Genomic DNA, 25,425 nt, shown 5'->3' on the forward strand with positions numbered 1-25,425 from the left:
CTCAGGAAACAAGCTGGAGTAGCCATTTTAATATCAGATAAAATTGACTTTCAACCCAAAGTCATCAAAAGAGACCCTGAGGGACACTTCTTGCTGGTCAAAGGAAAAATACAAAAAGAAGAACTGTCAATCCTGAACATCTATGCCCCAAATGCAAGGGCACCCTCTTTCGTAAAAGAAACTTTATTAAAACTAAAAGCAGACATTGCACCTAACACAATAATTGTGGGTGACTTCAACACTGCACTTTCCCCAATGGACCGATCAGGAAAACAGAAACTAAACAGGGACACAATGAAACTAATTGAAGCTTTCGACCAATTAGATTTAACAGATATATATAGAACATTCTATCCTAAAACAAAAGAATATACCTTTTTCTCAGCACCTCATGGTACCTTCTCCAAAATCAACCATATAATTGGTCACAAGACAGACCTCAACAAATATAAGAAGATTGAACTAATCCCATGCCTCCTATCTGATCACTATGGAGTAAAAGTGGTCTTCAATAGCAACAGAAACAACAGAAAGCCCACATACACGTGGAAACTGAACAATACTCTACTCAATGATACCTTGGTCAAGGAAGAAATAAAGAAAGAAATTAAAGACTTTTTAGAACACAATGAAAATGAAAACACAATATACCCAAATCTATGGGACACAATGAAAGCAGTGCTAAGAGGAAAACTCATAGCCCTGAGTGCCTCCAAAAAGAAAATGGAGATAGCATACATTACCATCTTAATGACACACCTGAAAGCCCTAGAACAAAAAGAAGCTATTTCGCCCAGGAGGAGTAGAAGGCAGGAAATCATCAAACTCAGGGCCGAAATCAATCAAGTAGAAACAAAGAGAACCATACAAAAAATCAACAATACCAGGAGCTGGTTCTTTGAGAAAATCAACAAGATAGATAAACCCTTAGCCAGACTGACCAAAGGGCACAGAGAAAGTATCCAAATTAACAAACTTAGAAATGAAAAGGGAGATATAACAACGGAAACTGAGGAAATCCAAAAAATCATCAGATCCTACTACAAGAGCCTGTACTCAACACAACTGGAGAATCTGGAGGAAATGGACAATTTCCTTGACAGATACCAAATACCAAAATTAAATCAGGACCAACTAGACCATCTAAACAGTCCCATAATGCCTAAAGAAATAGAAGGAGTCATAGAAAGTCTTCCAACCAAAAAAAGCACAGGACCAGATGGCTTCAGTGCAGAATTCTACCAGACCTTCAAAGAAGAGTTAACACCAATACTCTTCAAACTATTCCACAAAATAGAAACAGAAGGAACACTACCCGATTCCTTCTATGAAGCCACAATTATGCTGATACCAAAGCCACACAAAGATCCAACAAAGAAAGAGAACTTCAGACCAATTTCCCTTATGAACATCGATGCAAAAATACTCAATAAAATTCTTGCCAACCGAATCCAAGAACACATCAAAACAATCATCCACCATGATCAAGTAGGCTTTATCCCGGGAATGCAGGGTTGGTTCAATATACGGAAATCCATCAATACAATCCACTACATAAACAAACTCAAAGAACAAAACCACATGGTCATTTCATTGGATGCTGAAAAAGCATTTGACAAAATTCAGCATCCCTTCATGCTTAAAGTCTTGGAGAGAACAGGAATTCAAGGCCCATACCTAAACATAGTAAAAGCAATATACAGCAAACCGGTAGCCAGCATCAAACTAAATGGAGAGAAACTTGAAGCAATCCCACTGAAATCAGGGACCAGACAAGGCTGCCCCCTTTCTCCTTATCTTTTCAATATTGTACTTGAGGTACTAGCTCGGGCAATTCGACAACATAAGGAGGTCAAAGGGATACAAATTGGAAAGGAAGAAGTCAAACTATCATTATTTGCAGACGACATGATCGTCTACCTAAGTGACCCAAAGAACTCCACTAGAGAGCTCCTACAGCTGATAAACAACTTCAGCAAAGTGGCAGGTTATAAAGTCAACTCAAGCAAATCAGTGGCCTTCCTATACTCAAAGGATAAGCAGGCTGAGAAAGAAATTAGGGAAATGACCCCCTTGACAATAGCCACAAACAGTATAAAGTATCTTGGGGTGACTCTTACCAAACATGTGAAAGATCTGTATGACAAGAACTTCAAGACTCTGAAGAAGGAAATGGAAGAAGACCTCAAAAAATGGGAAAACCTCCCATGCTCATGGATCGGTAGAATCAATATAGTTAAAATGGCCATTTTGCCTAAAGCACTATACAGATTCTATGCAATACCCATCAAAATCCCAACTCAATTCTTCACAGAGTTAGAAAGAGCAGTTATCAAATTCATCTGGAACAACAAAAAACCCAGGATAGCTAAAACTATTCTCAGCAACAAAAGGAAATCTGGGGGAATCAGTATCCCTGACCTCAAGCAACACTACAGAGCAATAGTGTTAAAAACTGCATGGTATTGGTACAGTGACAGGCAGGAGGATCAATGGAAGAGGATTGAAGATCCAGAAATGAACCCACACACCTATGGCCACTTGATCCTCGACAAAGAGGCTGAAAACATCCAATGGAAAAAAAGATAGCCTTTTCAACAAATGGTGCTGGTTCAACTGGAGGTCAGCATGCAGAAGAATGCGAATTGATCCATCCTTGTCTCCTTGTACTAAGCTCAAATCCAAATGGATCAAGGACCTCCACATAAAGCCAGACACTCTGAAGCTAATAGAAAAGAAACTGGGGAAGACCCTTGAGGACATCGGTACAGGGAGAAAGTTTCTGAACAGAACACCAATAGCGTATGCTCTAAGAGCAAGAATTGAAAAATGGGACCTCATAAAATTACAAAGTTTCTGCAAGGCAAAGGACACCATCAAGAGGACAAATCGGCAACCAACAAATTGGGAAAAGATCTTCACCAATCCTACATCAGATAGAGGGCTAATATCCAATATATATAAAGAACTCAAGAAGGTAGACTCCAGAAAACCAAACAACTCTATTAAAAAATGGGGTACAGAGTTAAACAAAGAATTCTCACCTGAAGAACTTCGGATGGCGGAGAAGCATCTTAAAAAATTCTCAACTTCATTAGTCATTAGGGAAATGCAAATCAAAACAACCCTAAGATTTCATCTTACACCAGTCAGAATGGCTAAGATTAAAAATTCAGGAGACAGCAGGTGTTGGAGAGGGTGTGGAGAAAGAGGAACACTCCTCCACTGCTGGTGGGGTTGCAAATTGGTACAACCACTCTGGAAATCAGTCTGGCGGTTCCTCCGAAAACTGGGCACCTTACTTCCAGAAGATCCTGCTATACCACTCCTGGGCATATACCCAGAAGACTCCCCACCATGTAATAAGGATACATGTTCTACTATGTTCATAGCAGCCCTATTTGTAATTGCCAGATGCTGGAAAGAACCCAGGTATCCCTCAACAGAAGAGTGGATGCAAAAAATGTGGTATATCTACACAATGGAGTACTATTCAGCCATTAGAAACAATGAATTCATGAAATTCTTAGGCAAATGGATGGAGCTAGAGAATATCATACTAAGTGAGGTAACCCAGACTCAAAAGGTGAATCATGGTATGCACTCACTAATAAGTGGATATTAACCTAGAAAACTGGAATACCCAAAACATAATCCACACATCAAATGAGGTACAAGAAGAAAGGAGGAGTGGCCCCTGATTCTGGAAAGACTCAGTGAAACAGTATTCAGCAAAACCAGAACGGGGAAGTGGGAAGGGGTGGGTGGGAGGACAGGGGAAGAGAAGGGGGCTTGCGGGACTTTCGGGGAGTGGGGGGGCTAGAAAAGGGGAAATCATTTGAAATGTAAATAAATTATATCGAATAAAAAAAAAAAAAAAACAATGACTTCATGAAATTCACAGGCAAATTGGTGGAACTAGAAAATATCATTCTGAGTGAGGTAACCCAATCACAAAAGGACACAAACGGTATGTACTCATTGATGAGTGGATATTAGCCCAAAAGCTCAGAATATTAATTATACAATTCACAAACCACATGGAGCTTAAGAAGAAGGAAGACCAAAGCATAGATGCTTCAATCACACATAGAAGGGGAACAAAATAATCACAGGCAGTAGAGGGACCTAGGAGAGAAAGTGGAGGGGGAGGGAAAAGGAGGGCAGGAACAGGTATTGGAAGGGACAGGACAGAAGTACAGAGGGTCAGAAAATCAAATGAAAATATGTAGTAGTGGGGGAGGAGGAACTGGGGGGTATTCACTAGAAAGTCCCAGATGTCAGGGAAGTGAGAGGCTCCCAGGACCCATCACAGATAACTTTAGCTGAAATATACAACAAAGGGGAAATAGAACCTGTAGAGACCACCTCCAGTAGATAGGCACAGTCCCCACTTGAGGAATGGGGCCATCCACTAATCTCAGCATTTTTTAACCCAGAAATGTTCCTGTCCAAAGGAAAGACAGGGACAAAATATGGAACAGAGACTGAAGGAAAGGCCATCCAGAGAGCACCTTACCTAGGGATCCACCCCATCTGCAGACACAAAACCTCAACCCTATTGCTGATGCCAAGATGTGCTTGCTGACAGGAGCCTAATATGGCTGTTTCCTGAGGGGTTCTACCAGCACCTGACCAATACAGATGCAGATACTCACAGCCCACCATTGAACTGAGCCCAGGGACCTCAGTAGAGGAGCTAGGGGAAGGACTGAAGGAGGTGAAGGGGATTGCAGCCCGACAGGAAGAACAATATTAACTAACTGCACCACTCAGAGCTCCCTGAGACTAAACCACCAACCAAAGAGTATACATGGAGGGAGCCATGACTCTAGATACATATGCAGCAGAGAATGGCCTTACCTGACATCAATGAGAGGGAAGGCCCTTGGTCCTGAGGACGTTTGACGCCCCAGCAGAGAAGGACGATAGAGCAGTGAGGCGGGAGTGGGTGAGTGGGTGGAGGAGCACACTCATAAAGGCAAAGGAAGGGATGGGAGGGTGGAGAGAGGTAACTGGGAAGGGGGATCTCATTTGAAATGTAAATAAATACAATTAATAATAATAATAATAATAATAATAATAATAATAATAATAAAGGTTATAAAATTGGGAAAGGGATACCAAGCAAGATACCTGGAGGACAGGTAGAGAACCACAGAAATCCAGGGAGAACAGAATTCTAAAACAATCTCAAAAAGGCCAAAGAGCAAATTTACAGTAAACAGGAAAGTGGATCCAGGGCAGAAAGGGCTTCGAGAGGGCAGGTGACTCAGGGAAGGCCATGGAACCTGCCACTACACATCTGTCAGTCCTAGTTCCCCATGTGCTGTGATTCTCGCCATAGCCTTTGAAGAACCAGGTGAAGAAAGCTTGCTCTCCACGACCACTGACTTCCTCAGCCTAGTTCTCCAGAGCCTCCCTCATGGCATCATTTCCCCATGGCACCACAGCAGGACGAGGCCCCAGAGGAGTGTTGAACACAGGAACATACTGCTCCCTGATCCGGTGAAGGGACAAGTTAGAGAGGCCATTCCTGCAACATCCCATGTCCTGATGTCAGGTACATAGATGCATTGCGGTGATGTATCAAACTTCTAAACTATGTCTGCATCCTGGCCTAGTCAGTCTTCTGCCTCAGAATCTGAGCCACACTGGGCATGCTCCACAGCTCAAATGCACCATCTCTCTGCCCAGTACTACCTTTAAGAGGGAATCATAAAACTTCTTTGTGTCCAGAAAGTTGCCAAGGAAGGGTAATGGGGTAGGTCCTTGAGGCATCTTCCTCAAGATTTTCCTCTGCCTCCACTCAGATGTTATGATTATGACACTGAAGCAGGTCAGCACAGCCACCAGGAGCATCCCAGAGGCCAACATGGAGGCAGTGGGATGGACATGCAGGAGGTTATCTCTGGGGTGGTGTATCTTTATACTCTAGGCTGGAAGGGTGGCTCTAGCTCCTGTTTAATAATTATCTCATTTTTTCCTCCCAGCTATTGCCCATGGTGCCATTGCCTTGGTTATGAAACTGGCAGCAAGAGAAGAGGAAGGGGGTTCACATGTAGTGGATGTTAGGACAGAAGAAAAGTGTACCAAGTTTGCATAATGAGATGAGAGTATGGATTAGGACATTTCTATAATTGAAGACATGGAAACATCTGCATGTGAAGGAAGCATGCAGATACAAGGTAGAGGGTCTCAGACAGAGAAAGAACATCACGGGGACATGGATTTATGGTTTTAAAAATAATCCAGGGGCTTGGGACTTTTATTTGATTGCACAGGACATGTTGCTGTGGATTCAGGACCCTCTAGTGAGAATGCATAGAAAGTTAGTACCTTAGAGGGGAGATTCTGGAGTTATGATCTGAAGATGTGGGGTTAATGGAGGATCCAGACCTGTGGGTTTGGAGTTCCTGGCAGGTGAAGTGTATTGAATGTCCAATAGGATCCTGCAGCCAGCACTGGATTCCAGCTGTTGCATTTTCTTTGACCCTATGCTGTCTCCCAATACCAAGAATTCTTAAGGAAGCCTCAAAGTGAGACCAGGACTGATACCATATAACCATATAAGCAAGACATTCCATTCCCACATGTGGCATGGAAAAGGGGAAAACAGCCAGGTCCTCATGTCCCTGGGACATTGCTTAGGATGAGGAGAAAAGCAGGGGAAATCTCAGTTGTCAGAAGGCCTGAGCTGGTTTTATAAAGCAGTAATACCAACCACCAACACAGAGGAAAACCCCAACTGGCCCAAAACTTCCTAATTAGTTGTAAGTTAACTTAGATCTTAAAATTGCTTACACAATGGTCACATTGTCAAATTTCCTTTGAAGGATTTAGGTTTATATTTGGAGCCCTGGCAGCTCTCAGCCTTAGTCAGAGAAATCTCCTTAGACAATAGACAGAAATCAGTGCAGAAATGCACAATTGGTCACAGTGCTAGGAACAGGAGATGGAGGGTCATCCCTAAATAATTGGAAAGTCTTAACCAATGACCTCCCACCACCACAATGGCTCAGCAAATCTTGCACAAGAGGCAGGAAGAACGTAGGAGCTGGAGGATGAGAAGGAGGACTGTGGAGCGTTGTCTTCTAGATGTGACATAGTGGCTACATTCATAAACTCACAAAAGCTGGGTCACTTACAGAAGACCTGGACAAGGTCAACTCAGCCAACTCTGGCATAAATGGTGAAAGTGCACCCCAAACCCTATGACTTAATGAACAGCTATTGGCATTTGAGAGCTGATGGAGAGAGCTAACCATTCTTTGGGGAGGGGTGTTCCCACTGGTGCGATTCCCATGTTCTAAGTGAATGGCCCCCTCCTTACCCAGTCACACATGAGCAGCTCTAATTTAATGTATTATCAAAAAAGAAGACATGACGTTGGGAAAGGAAATTTGGTAAGATTTGGAAGAAGAAAATGAGTTGTTGTGATCATGTTTCATTACACATGTATACATTCCCTCTCAAGAATAAAGAAGAGTGTAACTAAAAACTGAGCACACAAAATAACGAGCTTCACTATGGCACAGCCACACACAGCTTGCGCTCACTGGTCTCCCTCTCCACTCTTCTACCCATCCCCTCTATCTTCCTGCTCCGTCCTTCCCCACTCCTGGTACAGAACACACATTCTCTTATTCTTTCTCCCCCATTGCCAATGTTCTCTCACGACAGCTGTGTCTTCTCTTTCTACTTTCAAGATCTACAACCCCATATGTGCACACGAGTCTAGGGTTTCTTCTTACAAGGGGCAAAACTCTGGTCTTTGTGAGTCTGGGACATTTTTTTTTGCATTATTTTTATTCGATATAATTTATTTACATTTCAAATGATTTCCCCTTTTCTAGCCCCCCCACTCCCCGATAGTCCCATAAGCCCCCTACTCTTCCCCTGTCCTCCCTCCCACCCCTTCCCACTTCCCCGTTCTGCTTTTGCCGAATACTGTTTCACTGAGTCTTTCCAGAACCAGGGGCCACTCCTCCTTTCTTCTTGTATCTCATTTGATGTGTGGATTATGTTTTGGGTATTCCAGTTTTCTAGGTTAATACCCACTTATTAGTGAGTGCATACCATGATTCACCTTTTGAGTCTGGGTTACCTCACTTAGTATGATGTTCTCTAGCTCCATCCATTTGCCTAAGAATTTCATGAATTCATTGTTTCTAATGGCTGAATAGTACTCCATTGTGTAGATATACCACATTTTTTGCATCCACTCTTCTGTTGAGGGATACCTGGGTTCTTTCCAGCATCTGGCAATTATAAATAGGGCTGCTATGAACATAGTAGAGCATGTATCCTTATTACATGGTGGGGAATCCTCTGGATATATGCCCAGGAGTGGTATAGCAGGATCTTCTGGAATTGAGGTGCCCAGTTTTCGGAGGAACCGCCAGACTGATTTCCAGAGTGGTTGTACCAATTTGCAACCCCACCAGCAATGGAGGAGTGTTCCTCTTTCTCCACACCCTCTCCAACACCTGCTGTCTCCTGAATTTTTAATCTTAGCCATTCTGACTGGTGTAAGATGAAATCTTAGGGTTGTTTTGATTTGCATTTCCCTAATGACTAATGAAGTTGAGCATTTTTTAAGATGCTTCTCTGCCATCCGAAGTTCTTCAGGTGAGAATTCTTTGTTTAACTCTGTACCCCATTTTTTAATAGGGTTGTTCGGTTTTCTGGAGTCTAACTTCTTGAGTTCTTTATATATATTGGATATTAGCCCTCTATCTGATGTAGGATTGGTGAAGATCTTTTCCCAATTTGTTGGTTGCCGATCTGTCCTCTTTATGGTGTCCTTTGCCTTACAGAAACTCTGTAAGCTTATGAGGTCCCATTTGTCAATTCTTGCTCTTAGAGCATACGCTATTGGTGTTCTGTTCAGAAACTTTCTCCCTGTACCGATGTCCTCAAGGGTCTTCCCCAGTTTCTTTTCTATTAGCTTCAGAGTGTCTGGCTTTATGTGGAGGTCCTTGATCCATTTGGATTTGAGCTTAGTACAAGGAGACAAGGATGGATCAATTCACATTCTTCTGCATGCTGCCCTCCAGTTGAACCAGCACCATTTGTTGAAAAGGCTATCTTTTTTCCATTGGATGTTTTCAGCCTCTTTGTCGAGGATCAAGTGGCCATAGGTGTGTGGGTTCATTTCTGGATCTTCAATCCTGTTTGGGACATTTTGCTTAATCTTAGTAGTTTCTAGGTTCTTCCATGTTCCTGTCGTTGCCATGGTTTCATTTTTTTCTTCTGGGGGGACACCTACATTGTCTCCATGAGGATCGTGTATAAAATAAATATGGATGTCTAAATATCCTTATGGTAGGACTCAGCATATTTGTAAACTCCAATGGAATGGCACAGTGGGTAAAGAAGCTTGCAGCAGGCATGATGGTGAGTTAGTCCTCAGGAGGAAAGAACTGACTTCCACAGCTTTCCTAGAGTTTACACACACACACACACACACACACACACACACCGTGTCTTTTTAACACACACACGCACACACACACATGCACAAGTTCAAAACTGTAATTCAATATTTTAATAACAAATTCTGGACTTCTAAAAGAAAATGTAGGGAGAGGATACTGAATTCTCAATATATACAAGAACTCGCTATAATATAATTATTATGTATAGATATATACATATTAAATTCAGTGTAATAAATTCAGAGATAGAGAGAGAAATAATGTCCAGAAATGAAAAAGAAGATTATATGAAGTTCAGAGAGCTTCTGCCTAGCATGGAGCACAGTTGGCAAAGTGAAGAGCAGATATGTATAATGGGTGGGAAAAGAATTTGTCAAACAATAAATAGATAAATGAACTGAACAGACAGTTCTCAAAAAAAAATGAAAGAAAAAACAAGTATCTAATAAGCAGAACTTACAGGGGCTGAACCTAGGCCTCCCTGCACATAGGTAGCACATGTGCACTTGGTTTTCATGTGAGTTCTGAACATCTGGAGCAGATGCTATCCCAACAGCTGTTGCATGCACATGGAATGTGTTCTACTAGCTGGGCTGCCCTGTCTGTCCCCAGTGGGAGAGGATGCGCACAGCCTTTCAGAGACTTGAAGTGCCAGGGTGAAGGGAGACACAGAGGGACCCTGACCCTCAAAGTAGAAGGGGAGGGGAAATAGAGGAAGGATTGTGGGAGGGGTGACCAGGACGGGACAGTGAGCAGAATGTAGAGTCAATACATAAAAGAAAAGAAAAGAAAATTTTTAAAAAAGAAAGAATTTGTCATCGTACACCATCAGGGAAATAAAAACCAAAACTAGTTTGAGAGTCTCAGACCAGTGGCTTCTAATTTATCAAACCCCACCCAACCTCCACTGCCACCACTGTACTGTTTACGCCCTGAACAGAGGCTTGTCCTTCCTTGGACAATTTCAGTAGCTGTTGTGTTATCAAGGCATCCATTCTCCTATGGGGACACTACAAACAGGACAGAGAGGGTGAAAGGGGGCGCATGACTTAGAGACCCTCAGGCTAAAGGTCTTGAACCTTTGTCTGTCCTGTTCACTCCACTTTTTCTGCTTCTGGGCTCTCATTTCCTCACCATTAAAAAGAGAAAGTCATAGCTAAGGCTGTGTTGCATCTCCTTTTGTAGTGATTCCTGGTGTCAAACAATTAGAAAACAGAAGAATGAAATCTGGTATGAGGCTTGAGTGAATTTGTGGAAAGCACAGTGGACTGTGGGGTGACCAGGATGGGAGCTGGAAAGAATGCAAGGCCACACTGTCTCCTGCATATTCTTTACATCTTCATAATGCTATTATTAACATATAAAGGAATGCATTTCTCCCTGATCTTTTCTTACACACAGATCACTACCTATGTTCTCATTCACACACACACACCTTTATTGGACTCCCCACAAAACTATTCACTGCTAACTTATTCACACCTACCAAATTTTGAGCGTGGTGCATTGCAGAAAGATTTCTTCATGCTGTCCTTGGCTTTCACCTAATCAAGTTCAACTATCCCAATGTCTCTCCTTTTGGAAGATGAGATTTTCAGAAAGGATTCACTCCTCTTCTTTCCTCATTCAGTCAAAGCTGCCCCACTGCAGCTGATGGAGGAAGCTCTCCTGGTAGACAGACAGGAAGACAGAGAGGAAGACAGAAAGGAAGATGATCAAACAGTACAAGAATTAGATGGGAATTTGAGACGAGGTAAATCTAGGAGGAGTTTGGGAGGAAAGGGTAAATAAGATAAGTATATATGGAATTTCCAAAGAAACAAATATATACAAAAGAATATGAAGAATAAAGACATTATAAACAGTGAATAATCATATCAACAGTGAAGCCACAGAGCTGAAGGAAGAGGCGGGGACATGGGCAGAGGCTGACACTGGTACACTGTGATTGACATACACAGGAGTGGAGAGTCAGACGTGACAGTGAGATGGGCTGACTGCAGACACCAAGACACCCTGCATCAGGCAGGAGATCAGAGTCTCTCTCTCTCCCCCCCCCCTCTCTCTCTCTCTCTCTCTCTCTCTCTCTCCCCCCCCCTGTTTCTTGTCTTGCCCCCCTTTCCTTCATTCAGAGCCCCCTCTCTGTCTCAGACTCTGCTCCCAATACTCTGCGTTTCTGATTTTCTATTATTCTCCTGGTACTCATGGTTGGTGCCCCTGTGGCTGTTCATTCTATGTCTCACCCTTGGTGCCAGAGCTGAGCGAAGTCATGATCAGGTCCCAGAAGGTGGGCTCACTCTGCCTGAAGTTCAGCATCTGAGCAGCAGGGATCTGTCCAGGGCTCCAGTGGTTGAGTACAGGGATGCAACGTGCAGACAACTGACTGCAATCCAGGGCATGAGTCTTCTCTAAACCTTCTCTCCAGAATTGGGATGATGTCAGTGAATGACGTGGAGATGTCAGAATAGAGGCTCACTCATCACTTTTTCACAGCTGTCCAATAAGAGCTATGGAAACATTTACTTCTTGTGAACGACAGAACCACAATGACATCTCCAACCCAGTGGCCCTTTAGCTTCTTTAGGACTAGAATTTAGTTCTGTATCTATGGTGCTTGCAATATGGGATTTATTAAATGATTCTGCAATGAATTAGCAAATAGTGAAAGATCCCTACGCTGGTATATTGCACCACAGCTCTGAACCTTGTCAGAATGGGTCTATCAGGATTGCCTTTTGGCAGAGGCTCACTCCTTCCCACTATGCGTCCTTTGCCAAAAGGACTGAGCAGCACTGGGACTTTGTCTGAGATGCCATTACCAACCCTTACTTAGTGTGTCCTCTTGATCACTGTTAGCATCGGAACCATCCAGGAACACCAGAAGCTGTTTATAGCCAGCCTCTGAACCCAGTGATGACATCATCCCTAGGCGACAAGACCTTTCTCTGTTGCCACAGCAACCACCCCATGCCTCCAGCTCTTGTGTTATTAATTTTACCTGCATTACCTGCACGACACTACTTGTGTTACCTACATCATGGCTCAGATAACAGTCATGGACCCCGAACAATAGCTCTCTCTTTCTCTCTCTCTCTCTCTCTCTGTTCTTTCCTTCACCCCCTCTTTAAGAGTTCCTCTTTCAGTAAAGACCTCCCATGTGAGCACTGTGCTGGCTTGGAGTGATCTGTCCAGGAGTACTCTGCTTTTCATCTAACATTGAGGCTGAAACTCGCTCGTGACCACCCAGGCAGTTTTGCAGCTCCACTGCAAGCACCACCCCCACTGCTGCTGCAGGGCGCACAGGACTCCACCAAGCGGTCTGGCCTCTGCCACGTGGGTTAAACCCCGCAGGACCTCATCCGGACAGGTCAACAAGCTGCATAGGCTCACTTTTCCTGCCACCAGATCACCAAAACCTTCACACAGGCACCAGCAGATTGGTAAGGTTTTCCAGGGCAGGGCCCCTTCTCCAAAGAGATTCGGCCACCCTCTATGGGCTCAGGGGATGGACTTTCCAGGGTCCCTATGACCAGCCTTCCAGCCGACACCCCAGGTCATGACTTCAACCCTTGGGTGACCCCTCCCTCTCAGAAACCCTACTCATGAAGCGGTTTTCTCTTTTTGCTATAGAGGAGTCCTAAGCTTAGGTAAATCGTTTTTTCCTGTGAGTCCTGGTCTCACATAGCCACTAGCATACCTGTGACAACCCTGTTTGTCTAGATTGACTGTTTGTTTGTATTAGTTATTGATTTTTTTCTCAGAATGTGTGTAGGAATAGTTCAGTAACATCCCCACACCCAGTGAGTATCTGTCACCTTCAGCCATACCTCAAGGTTTTCTTCTGAGATGTCTCCTGGAAAATCTCAAATCTCTAAAACTAACACCCTGAGGTCTGAGATCAATACCCATTAGACAACAGCTGCAAACAGACACTTAATGGCACATTTGATTCTGTCATTTTAAGGGATCTTCACGTGTACTGCCAGTGGTCCAATAAATGGAAAGAGGTCCTTTATGCTCAAACTTTTACCTATCTTCGGTCCAAACCCTCTCTCTGCAATTCTTGTACTGCCAACTTCTTCTAGCTATGCAACCTCTACAGGATGACACCACAGTCCTCAATCCAGTTAAAGAACCACCCCTTACCACTGCAGACTTGTCTCTGCAACCTGGCCTAAGACCCCAGCCTCCTCAGCTTCCTCTTCTCACCAGACTTCCCCAGAGCCTCCTTGCTTGACCTCTCCAGACTCCTCCTCTCCTCCTGGCCCAGCTGCAGACCACTCCAATCATTCCACACTGTACCTACTTTCAGCCCTCCCACCACACCTAAGTCTACAGTTAAACCCCCTACTTCTCCCCTCCCCCACCCAACCCAACCCAGCAGCAGTCCTTCCTTTAAGGGAAGTTGCTGGGGCAGATGGTCCAATCAGAGTACATGTCCTTTTCTCACTAAGTGAACTTTCCCAAATAGAACACAGACTGTGATCCTACACCTCTAACTCTTCGTCCTCCATTAAAGAATTTCAGTGTATTACTCAATCTTAGCTTGACCTTTCCTTGCTCGACCTCTCCAGACTCCTTCCCTAGAATACATGCAGATATGACTCATCAAACAAATCCAACATATCCAATCAGATCTGAGATAGTACCTGACCAGGATGCTCAATGGAGTTATAATTCCCTAGGTGTTATTTTAGCCAGAGGTAGATTCATAACATGCCTCCTGGCTGGTCTCTGTAGAGCCGCTTTAAAATCAGCAAATTTTGAAAAACTCCAAGAGGTCATCCAAGATAAACAAGAAAACCAGTCTTGATTTTTAGAGCCCATTACAAAGACCCTTTTACAACATACTAATTTAGACCCTGAAAACCCAGAAGGTAAGCAATTCCTGATGACATACTTCTTTTCCCAGAGCTACCCTGACATTTTAAAGCCAAACTCTGACATTTGGAGAGGGAACCCCTACCTCCACAGGAAGGAGTCTTAGCACTGACCTGCAAAGTGTAGCATCAGAGAGATGAAGAGGCCTGCAGACAAAAGTACCATATGCTGGCAAAGGCTGTGTGACCATCCCCAGACACTGCCCAGGCTTCCTGGGCTTCTAAGGCTCAGGGACCACCAGGGTCCTGCTACAAAAGTGATCAACAAGGTCATTGGATGAAGGCTTGTCCTAACCCTTGCAATCCAAAAGGGCCGTGACCTAGGTGTCATGAAGAGGGTTATTGGGCTATCACTTGTCCTGTGCGACTCAGGACAGAGGGACATCACTCTCAGGTAGCCCTCCAGCTGATGATCTAGGCTTGCCTATGGATGACTGAAGAGGCTTGAGCTCCCTTGATCCGACTGCTTCCATCACCACCAGAGAGCCGGGGTAGTCATCATGGTATCTGGGCAGCCCATCTCCTTCCACTTGGACTCTGGGACCACTTATTCAGTCCTGATGTAGTTTTGGGAACTCACCTTTCATTCTTGTTCCCCTGTTGTCATTGTAGGAGGACAACCTTACCTTCCTCACCAAACACCACTACTTTGTTGCATTTTTAGGGGTGTTCCTCTCACCCTTCCTGTTTGGTAATACCAGTGTGTCCTGTCCCCTTATTTGGAAGGGATCTTCTAGCTAAGTGGGGAGCCTCTACTTCATTTGCTCCCCTCACTTGTCTAAACCCAACCTTGCCAGCAGACCCTCTCCTCCTCCTCCTAGCCAGTCAACCTTCTAAATCTAGCATGTTGTTCCCTTTGTCAGCTTCTCAGTAGACCCCCAAGTCTGTGATGATTAGAACCCCTCTGTTGCTAATCATCTTTCTCCTGTTGAGAAAGAGGAACACTCCTCCACTGCTGGTGGGATTGCAAGTTGGTAATAAGGACACATGATTCACTATGTTCATAGAAGCCTTATTTATAATAGCCAGAAGCTTGAGAGAACCCAGATGATGTCTTTCCAAAGAGAAATGGATACAAAAAAATGGTATAATTATGCAATGGAGTACTACTCAGCTACTAAAAAGAATGAATTCATGAAATTGTTAGGCAAATGGATAGAACTAGAAAGTGCCATCCTGACTAAGGTAAACCAATCACAAAAGAACACACACAGTATGCACTCACTGATAAGTGGATATTAGCTCAAATGCTCAAAAAGACTGTCCTACCTGGGGATTCATCCTATAATGTCACCAAACAATGACACTATTGTGAATGCCAAAAAGTGCTTGCTGAAAGGAGCCTGATATGGCTGTCTCCTGAGGGACCCTGTCAGAGCCTTATAGATAGAGGCTGATGCTAGCACCCAACCATTGTGCTGAGCGTGGGGTCCCAAGGGAGAAGCTAGATGAAGGATTGGAGGAGCTGAAGGGGTTTGCCTACTCGTGGGAAGAACGCCAATGACTGCCAATCAGACGCCCAAGGGCTCCCAGGGACTAAGCCATCAATCAAGGGTTATGAATGGTTCCAAGTGAAATTGTGGTAGAGGAATGACTTGTTGGGCATCAATGGGAGGAAAGGTCCTTGGTCCTATGAAGGTTTAATAGATGCCCCAGCATGGTGAAATGGAGAGGGTGTAGGTGGGAGTGGGTTGGGTTGAGGGGCAGCTTCTGGGAGGCAGTGGGAGGGAGGATGGATTGAGGGATTTCTGGGAGGGCAGAAACAAGGAAAGGATATATCATTTGAAATGTAAATGAAGAATATATTCAATAAAAAAATAAAAGAAAATATCATCCTGACTGGGATAACCCACACCTAAAGGGACATTCAAAGTATGTACTCACTGATAAGTGGATATTAACCAAAATGTAAAGAATCCCCAAGATACAACCCACAGTCCATAAGAAGTTTAACAATACTGAAGGCCCAAGAGAGCATGCTTCAACCTTGTTTAGAAAGGGGCACCCAGCTGGGCAGTGGTGGTGCAAGCCTTTAATCCCAGGGAGACAGAGGAAGGATTTCTCAGTTGGAGGCCAGCCTGGTCTATAGAGTGAGTTTCAGCACAGCCAGAGCTACACAGAGAAACCCTATCTAGAAAAACCAAAAAAAAAAAAAGAAAGAAGGAAAGAAAGAAAGAAAGAAAGAGAGAGAGAGAGAGAGAGAGAAAGAAAGAAAGAAAGAAAGAAAAGAAAAGAAAAAGAAAAAGAAAAAGAAAAAGAAAGAAAAAGAAAAAGAAAAAGAAAAAGAAAAAGAAAAAGAAAAAGAAAAAGAAAAAGAAAAACAAAAAGAAAAAGAAAAAGAAAAGGATAAGGAAAAGGAAAAGGAAAAGAAAATGAAAAGAAAAAGAAAGGGGAACACAATAATCCCAGGAGGCAGAGGAATGCAGGGACCTGGGTGGAGAGGGGAGGGAAAATGGAGCAGGATCAGGTTTGAGGGGAGACAGGAGAGAAGCCCAGAGGGCCTGAAAAATGAATGGAAATATGCAGCTGTGGGGGTGGGGTAGGGTAAGGGGAACCTCTAGAAATTCCCATAGACCTGGGATGTGAGAGGCTTGTAGGATTCATTGAGGATACCCTTATTCAAAATGCCCAAGAGTGGGGAGATGTACCCTTTATTTGTAAAAGCCATAAACAGAAAACAACCAGGATGGACTTCAACTGAAAAATGGATTAGGAAAATGTGGCATATTTACAAACTGAAATATCATTCAGCTATTAAAAACAAGGAAACCATGAAATTTGAAGGAAAATGAATGGGATTTAAAATTTTCATTCTGAGTGTGACTGCTATCCATGCCAGCTTTTCTCAAGAGAAAACTTGAAAACCTGAGAATTTCATGAAGTTGTTGTTTTTAATAGCTGTGTAGTATTCCATTGTGTAAATATACCTTTTTTTTTTATCCACTACTATGTTGAAGGACATCTGGTTTCTTTCCAGCTTCTGGCTATTATAAATTAGGCTTCTATGAACATAGTGGAGCATGTGTCCTTATTACATGTTGGAGCATCTTCTGGGTATATGCCCAGGAGTGATATACCTGGGTCCTCAGGTAGTACTATGTCTAATTTTCTGATGAAGCTCCAAACTGATTTCCAGATTGGTTGTCCCAACTTGCAATACCACCAGCAATGGAGGAGTGTTTCTCTTTCTCTGCATCCTTGACAACATCTGCTGTCCCCTGAGTTTTTCATCTTAGCCTTTGTGACTGGTGTGAGGTGGAATCTCAGGATCGTTTTGATTTGCATTTCCCTGATAACTAAGGATATAGAACATTTTTTTATGTGCTTCACAGCCATTCAAGTTTCCTCAGTCGAGAATTCTCTGTATCATTGTGTACCTCATTTTTTAACAGTTTTAATTGACTCTAGAGTCTCACTTCTAAGGTTCTTTGTATACATTGGATATTAGCCCTCTATCAGATGTATGTATCAGGATTGGTAAAGATCTTTTCCCAATCTGTTGGCTTCCATTTTTTCCTGTTGACAGTGTCCTTTGCCTTACAGGAGCTTTGCAATTTTATGAGGTCACTTTCATCGATTCTTGTTCTTAGAGGATAAGCCATTGGTGCTCTTCTGTACAGGAAATTTTTCCCTGTGCTGACATATTCAAGGCTCTTCCCCACTTTCTCCTCTATAAGCTTCAATGTATCTGGATTCATGTGAAGGTCCTTGATCCACTTAGACTTGAGCTTTGTACAAGGAGATCAGAATAGGTTGATTTGCATTTTTTGCATGCAGATCTCCAGTTGACCCAGCACCATTTGTTAAAAATGCTGTCTTTTTTCCACCGGATGTTTTTTAGCTCCTTTGTCTAAGATCAAGTGGCCATAGGTGTGTGGGTTCATTTCTGGATCTTCAATTTTGTTCCTTATCATACCTTCCTGTCTCTGTATCAATACCATGCAATTTTTGTCATTATTGCTTTGTAATACAACTTGATGTCAGGGATGGTTATTCCCCCTGAAATTCTTTTATTGTTGAAAATAGTTTTCACTCTCCTGGGCTTTTTGTTATTCTTAATGAATTTGCTAATTGCTCTTTCTAACTCTATGAAGAATTGAGTTGGTGTTTTGGTGGGGATTGCACTGACTCTGTAGGTCTCTTTCAGTAAGATGGCTAGTCTTACTATATTAATCCTGCCAATCCACAAGCACGTGAGATCTTTCCATCTTTGAGTTCTTTCTCCAGAGACTCCAAGTTCTTATCACACAGATCTTTCACTTGCTTGGTTAGAGTCACACCAAGGTATTTTATGTTATTTGTGACTATTGTGAAGGGTGTCACTTCCCTAATTCCCTTTTTTCAATTGCATATTTTCTTTATTCACATTTCAAGTCTTATCCCCTTTCCATTTCTTATCATCACTGCCCAGCTTGTGTGCAGGATTATGTGCCACATGGCCAGACCTTCTAAAGGACATCTACAGAAACGTTGGCTTCATTTTTCAAGAAATGGAAATAACTGTGCTAGGTTAAGTCAAAAGTATAGAAGACAGGGGACACGAGAAAATCTATGTATGAGATTTTATCCCACCCAAAGCTTTAATATATTTGAAAAGTAGAATTCATGAACTAAAAACTATTGTCCTTCTAGAGTCCTGTCAAGTTTAATAGAAGTGGGTTCAACCTGATTACAACACTGACACCAGTATCACTGATCTGATATTTACAAAAAAGTAATATTTTTCAATAAATTAATGTCAATGCAACACCCAAGTCAGTTATAATACTAGCTGTTTGGTGAACAAGGTCCTAACATCAGACCAAGTCTATAAAGTCCAAATGGATATTGTCCAAACTTCACACATTGAAGATGTGAAACCCAAACCTGTTTCTCTTTGTGTGTGGGTTTGCAATCATACTGAGCATCAAGATTTCAAAAAAAACTTCTTGTTGCTTCAAAGTCTTTTAACTTTCTTTATCAATGGAGCTATAGCCAACTTCATCTTCACTCTTAATGCCCATTAACTTCCTAAATTTGACATTTTGGTCCTTGTTTCCAAAATTCATTTTTTTAAGATTTCAGCAGACTGAGATTTGTTGCCTTCTTTCTTGCCTTGCCAGAGCATTTTCCTCTCTTTCTCTTGCTCAGCAAATTTCACTGGATTCACAGCTGCTGGGTTATAGTAACTGGGCTCTGCTGCTATACCTGTCTCTGCCAAGGCTTTAGCTTCCAGGGCCACTATTTGGGCAGCCATAGCTATCTGAGGAGTAACCTGGGTAACCTGGGTTCCTGATTTCAACACTGCCTCCAGTTGCTGCAGCCACTGCAGCCATTTCTTGTTGTTTCTGATTTTGACCATTTCATTTTTTGTTCTTATAGTTTCTTTGTCCTTTTTCATCTAGCTAATCTTCATGGGTAAATTGCTGTGTTTCTGCCTCCGAAGGGAGTTGGACTAGGTGTCTGGCTTAGGCTTCTGCTAAATCTTCTTGGTTTTTTTTTATCCTCTTCTATCTTGACTTCAACTGCATATTCTGCTCCTGGTTCTAGTCCTATGCCTGTGTATGGATCTTAATCAGGAGAATGTTCTGATCCTTCTTTTTCTATATCTGCTTCTAGATGGTGACATCTTCCTGCCTCTGCTTCTGGGTTGGGATTGATTTTCCAATCCCTACTTCTTGAGCAAGACTTCTTCCTTTCCCTGTTTCTACTGCTATAGAGTCTTTAACATGATCTAACTTCTGCCCCATGATGACTTCCTTTCTTTGTGTTTGTGTCTGTCCTCACCATTCCCAGATGAATTTAATCATTCTCTTCCTTTGTCAGTAGAGTGTTCTTTGTCATTGTGCTCCTCAGACTTGTGTCTCTTAGAGGCCTTATCTTTGGATTCTTGACTCTGCTTCTGCTCAGGCTCCTGTGCTTGCTTCCATCATTAACTAATTTTTGTTTTCTTTCTCTTGACCTTGACCTCAACTTTGAAAAATGATGTTTTGAGGCTACTGAAAAAATAGATATATTTGACTACTCTTTTTTTCTTTTCTCTATCTGGTGATGTCTTTTCTGGGCCTAATCTCATTCTGTATCAATAGCCACCATTGCTTTTTAGTCCCAGCTGCTAAATTGGTGCTTCCGCTTACCCACACTCAACAGTACTCCCTAATTTCTTTCTCAGCCCGTTTGTCCTTTGAGTAGAGGAAGGTTATTGATTTGGTTGAGTTTATTGTATATCCAGCCATCTTGATGAAGTTCATTATCAGGTTTAGGAGTTCACTGGTGGAATTTTAAGTAGACTATCATATCGTCTGCTAATAGTGATATTTTGACTTCTTCCTTTCCAATTTTTATCCGTTTGACTTCCTTGTTGTCTAATTGCTCTGGCTAGGACTTCAAGTACTATATTGAATAGGTAGGAGGAGAGTAGGCAGCCTTGTCAACTCCCTGATTTTAGTGGAATTGCTTCTAATTTCTCTTCATTTAGTTTGATGTTGGCTACTGGTTTCCTGTATATTCCCTTCACTATGTTTAGATATGGGACTTGAATTCCTGCTGTTTCCAAGACTTTTACCCTGAAGGAGTGTTGGATTTTGTCAAATGCTTTCTCAGTATCTAATGAGATGATTGTGTGGTTTTTTCTGTGGGTTTGGTGCAGAATTTTATCAGACCTTCAATGAAGACCTAATTCCAATACTCTTCAAATTATTCCACAAAATAGAAACAAAAGGAATGCTACCCAATTTGTTCTATGAAGCCACAATTATGCTTATACCTAAATCACACAAAGGCCCAACATAGAAAGAGAACTTCAGAGCAATTTCCTTTATGAATATTGATGCAAAATTCTTGCAAAAAAATCCAAGAACACATCAAAATGATCATTCACCATGATCCAGTAGTCTTCATCCCAGGAATGCACGATGGTTCCATATATGGAAATCCATTTATATAATCCACCATATAAACAAACTCAAGGAAAAAAACACACAATCATCTCATTAGATACTGAGAAAGCATTTGACAAAATCCAACACTCCTTCATTATAAAAGTCTTGGAAACCTCAGGTATTCAAGTCCCATACCTAAACATTTGAAGTGAGAAAACACATTACAAATTCAGATCTTTGGAGGTGGTGATATTTAATTAAATATAGGCTAAGCCTTCTATGGATAAAACATCTTGTTCTCCAGGGTAAAAGAGAGGAGAGCAAGATAAAATTTGCTGCATTGAAGATAACAAACAATAACAATTATAAAGTCACTGAAGACAATGAAGGATTAATTTCCTCAGTCAGAGGTAGAAAGCCAATACTTCAAGGGGTATGGAGAGGGGTGCATCTTATAAGGAGGGTGGAAAGTCGATTACTTTGGGTGATATAAGCCCTTGAGAATCTGAAAGTTCAAAGTTCCCAGCCTCATGGTGTCCTGCCACACAGCTCCGTCCCAGGTTACAGGATCCCATCCTTTTTTTTCTTTCCATTTTTTAAATTCGATATATTTTTTATTTACATTTCCAATTGTTTCTGCTTTTCTAGCCTTCCCACTCCCCAAAAGTCCCATAAGCCCCCTTCTCTCCCCCTGTCCTCCCACCCAACCCTTCCCACTTCCCCATTCTGGTTTTGCCCTACACTGCTTCACTGAGTCTTTCCAGAACAAGGGGTCACTCCTCCGTTCTTCTTGTGCCTCATGTGATGTTTGGATTATGTTTTGGGTATTCCAGTTTTCTAGGTTAATATTCACTTATTAGTGAGTGCATAACATGATTCACCTTTTGAGTCTGGGTTACCTCACTTAGTATGATGTTCTCCAGCTCCATCCATTTGCCTACAAATTTCATGAATTCATTGTTTCATTGTGGCAGAATAGTACTCCATTGTGTATATATACCACATTTTTTGCATCCACTCTTCTGTTGAGTGATACCTGGGTTGTTTCCAGCTTCTGGCAATTATAAATAGGGCTACTATGAACATAGTGGAATATGGATCCTTATTACATGCTGGGGAATCTTCTGGGTATATGCCCAGGAGTGGTATAGCTGGATCTTCTGGAAGTGAGGTGCCCAGTTTTCAGAGGAACCACCAGACTGATTTCCAGAGTGGTTGTACCAATTTGCAACCCCACCGGCAGTGGGGGAGTGTTCCTCTTTCTCCACATCCTTTCCAACCCCTGATGTCTCCTGAATTTTTAATCTTAGCCATTCTGACTGGTTTAAGGTGAAAACTCAGGGTTGTTTTGATTTGATTTCCCTAATGACTAATGAAGTTGAGCATTTTTTAAGATCTTTCTCTGCCATCTGAAGTTCTTCAGGTGAGAATTCCTTGTTTAACTCTGTACCCCATTTTTAATAGGGTTGTTTGGTTTTCTGGAGTCTAACTTCTTGAGTTCTTTATATATATTGGATATTAGCCCTCTATCTGATGTAGGATTGGTGAAGATCTTTTCCCAATTTGTTGGTTGCCGATTTGTCCTTTTGATGGTGTCCTTTGCCTTACAGAAACTTGGCAATGTTATGAGGTCCCATTTGTCAATTGATCTTAGAGCATACGCTATTGGTGTTGGCCACTTGATCCTCGACAAAAGGGCAGAAAATATCCAATGGAAAAAAGATAGCCTTTTCAACAATGGTGCTGGTTCACTATAGGTCAGCATGCAGAAGAATGCGAATTGATCCATCCTTGTCTCCTTGTACTAAGCTCAACTCCAAATGGATCATGGACCTCCACATAAAGCCAGACACTCTGAAGCTAATAGAAAAGAAACTGGGGAAGACTCTTGAGGACATCGGTACAGGGGGAAAGTTCCTGAACAGAACACCAATAGCTTATGCTCTAAGAGCAAGAATTGACAAACGGGACTTCATAAAATTACAAAGTTTCTGTAAGGCAAAGGACACCATCAAAAGGGCAAATCAGCAACCAACAAATTGGGAAAAGATCTTCACCAACCCTACATCAGATAGAGGGCTAATATCCAATATATACCAAAAACTCTAGTAGTTAGACCCCAGAAAACCAAATAACCCTATTAAAAAAAATGGAGTACATAGTGAAACAAAGAATTTTCACCTGAAGAATTTCGGATGGTGGAGAAGCATCTTAAAAATGCTCAACTTCATTAGTCATTAGGGAAATGCAAATCAAAACAACTCTGAGATTTCACCTCACACCAGTCAGAATAGCTAAGGTTAAAAACTCAGGAGACAGCAGGTGTTGGCAAGGGTGTGGAGAAAGAGGAACACTCCTCCACTGCTGGTGGGATTGCAAGCTAGTACAACCACTATGGAAATCAGTCTGGTGGTTACTCAGAATACTGGACATGACACTTCTGGAGGACCCTGCTATACCTCTCCTGGGCATATACCCAAAGGATTCCCAGGCATGCAATAAGGACACATGCTCCATTACGTTCATAGCAGCCTTATTTATAATAGCCAAAAGCTGGAAAGAACCCAGATGTCCCTCAGTGGAGGAATGGATACAGAAAATGTGGTATATTTACACAATGGAATACTACTCAGCAATTAAAAACAATGAATTCATGAAATTTTTAGGCAAATGGTTGGAAATGGAAAATACCATCCTAAGTGAGGTAACCCAATCACAAAAGAATACACATGGAATGCAATCCCTGATAAGTGGATATTAATTAGCCCAGAAGCTCTGAGTACCCAAGGCACAATAAGCATAACAAATGACTCCCATGAAGAAGTAAGGAGAGGGTCCTGATCCTGGAAAGGCTTGATCTAGCATTGTAGGGGAGTACCAGGACAGAGAAAAAGGAGGGAGGTAATTGGGAGAATGGGTGGAGAAAAGAAGGCTTATGGGACATATGGGGAGGGGGGAACTGGAAAAGGGGAAATCATTTGGAATGTAAAGAAAGAATATAGAAAAATATATATACATATATATTTTATATATATACATATATATATATATATAATTTATATATATATATATATATATATATATATAAAAGAACTGGGAAAGGGGAAATCATTTGGAATGTAAACAAAGAATATAGAAAAAAAAATATATATAAAAGAAATGTTCAACATCATTAGTCATTAGGGAAATGCAAATTGAAACAATCCTGAGATTTAACCTCACACCAGTCAGAATGGCTAAGGTTAAAAACTCAGGAGACAGCGGGTGTTGATGAGGATGTGGAGAAAGAGGAACACTCCTCCACTGCTGGTGGGATTGCAAGCTGGTACAACCACTATGGAAATCAGTCTGGCGGTTCCTCAGAAAACTGGGCATGACATTCCAGAGGACCCTGCCATACTACTCTTGGGCATATACCCAGAGGATTACCCTGGCATGCAACAAAGACACATGCTCCACTATGTTCATAGCAGCCTTATTTATAATAGCCAGAAACTGGAAAGAACCCAGATGTCCCTCAGTGGAGGAACGGATTCAGAAAATGTGGTATATTTACACAACGGAATACTACTCAGCAATTAAAAACAATGATTTCATTAAATTTTTAGGCAAATGGTTGGAACTGGTAAATATCACCCTAAGTGAGGTAACCCAGTCTCAAAAGAACACTCATGGTATGCACTCACTGATAAGTGGATATTAGACCAGAAGCTTGGAATACCCAAGACACAATGCACATATCAAATGATGCCCAAGTAGAAGGAAGAAGTGGCCCCCAGTCCTGGAAAAGCTCAGTACAACAGTGTCAGGGAATACCAGAACATGGAAGTGGGAAGGGGTGGATTTGGTAACAGGGGTAGGGAAGAGGGCTTATGGGACTCTCAGGAAGGGTGGCATCCAGGAAAGGAAAACTCACTTGAAATGTAAATAAAGAATATATCGAATAAAAATAAACAGGAGACAGCAGGTGTTGGCAAGGATGTAGAGAAAGAGGAACAGTCCTCCACTGCTGGTGGGATTGCAAGCTGGTACAACCACTCTGGAAATCAGTCTGGTGGTTCCTAAGAAAACTGGGCATGACACTTCTGGAGGACCCTGTTATACCTCTCCTGGGCATTTACCCAGAGGATTCCCTGGCATGCAATAAGGACAAATGCTCCATTATGTTCATAGCGGCCTTATTTATAATAGCCAGAAGCTGGAAAGAACCCAGATGTCCCTCAGTGGAGGAATGGATACAGAAAA

At 42.2% G+C, this 25,425-nt stretch overlaps 2 pseudogenes; one reads left to right on the plus strand and one right to left on the minus strand.

Annotated features, from left to right (window-relative positions):
• Positions 1-25,425, plus strand: part of LOC127673040 (mRNA turnover protein 4 homolog) — a 165,286-nt pseudogene that overhangs the window by 4,921 nt on the left and 134,940 nt on the right.
• On the minus strand, positions 19,128-20,395 carry LOC127698022 (arginine/serine-rich coiled-coil protein 2-like; annotated as a pseudogene).

The sequence above is a fragment of the Apodemus sylvaticus genome, chromosome 1 (assembly GCF_947179515.1).
Source record: "Apodemus sylvaticus chromosome 1, mApoSyl1.1, whole genome shotgun sequence".
Taxonomy (NCBI): Eukaryota; Metazoa; Chordata; class Mammalia; order Rodentia; family Muridae; genus Apodemus; species Apodemus sylvaticus.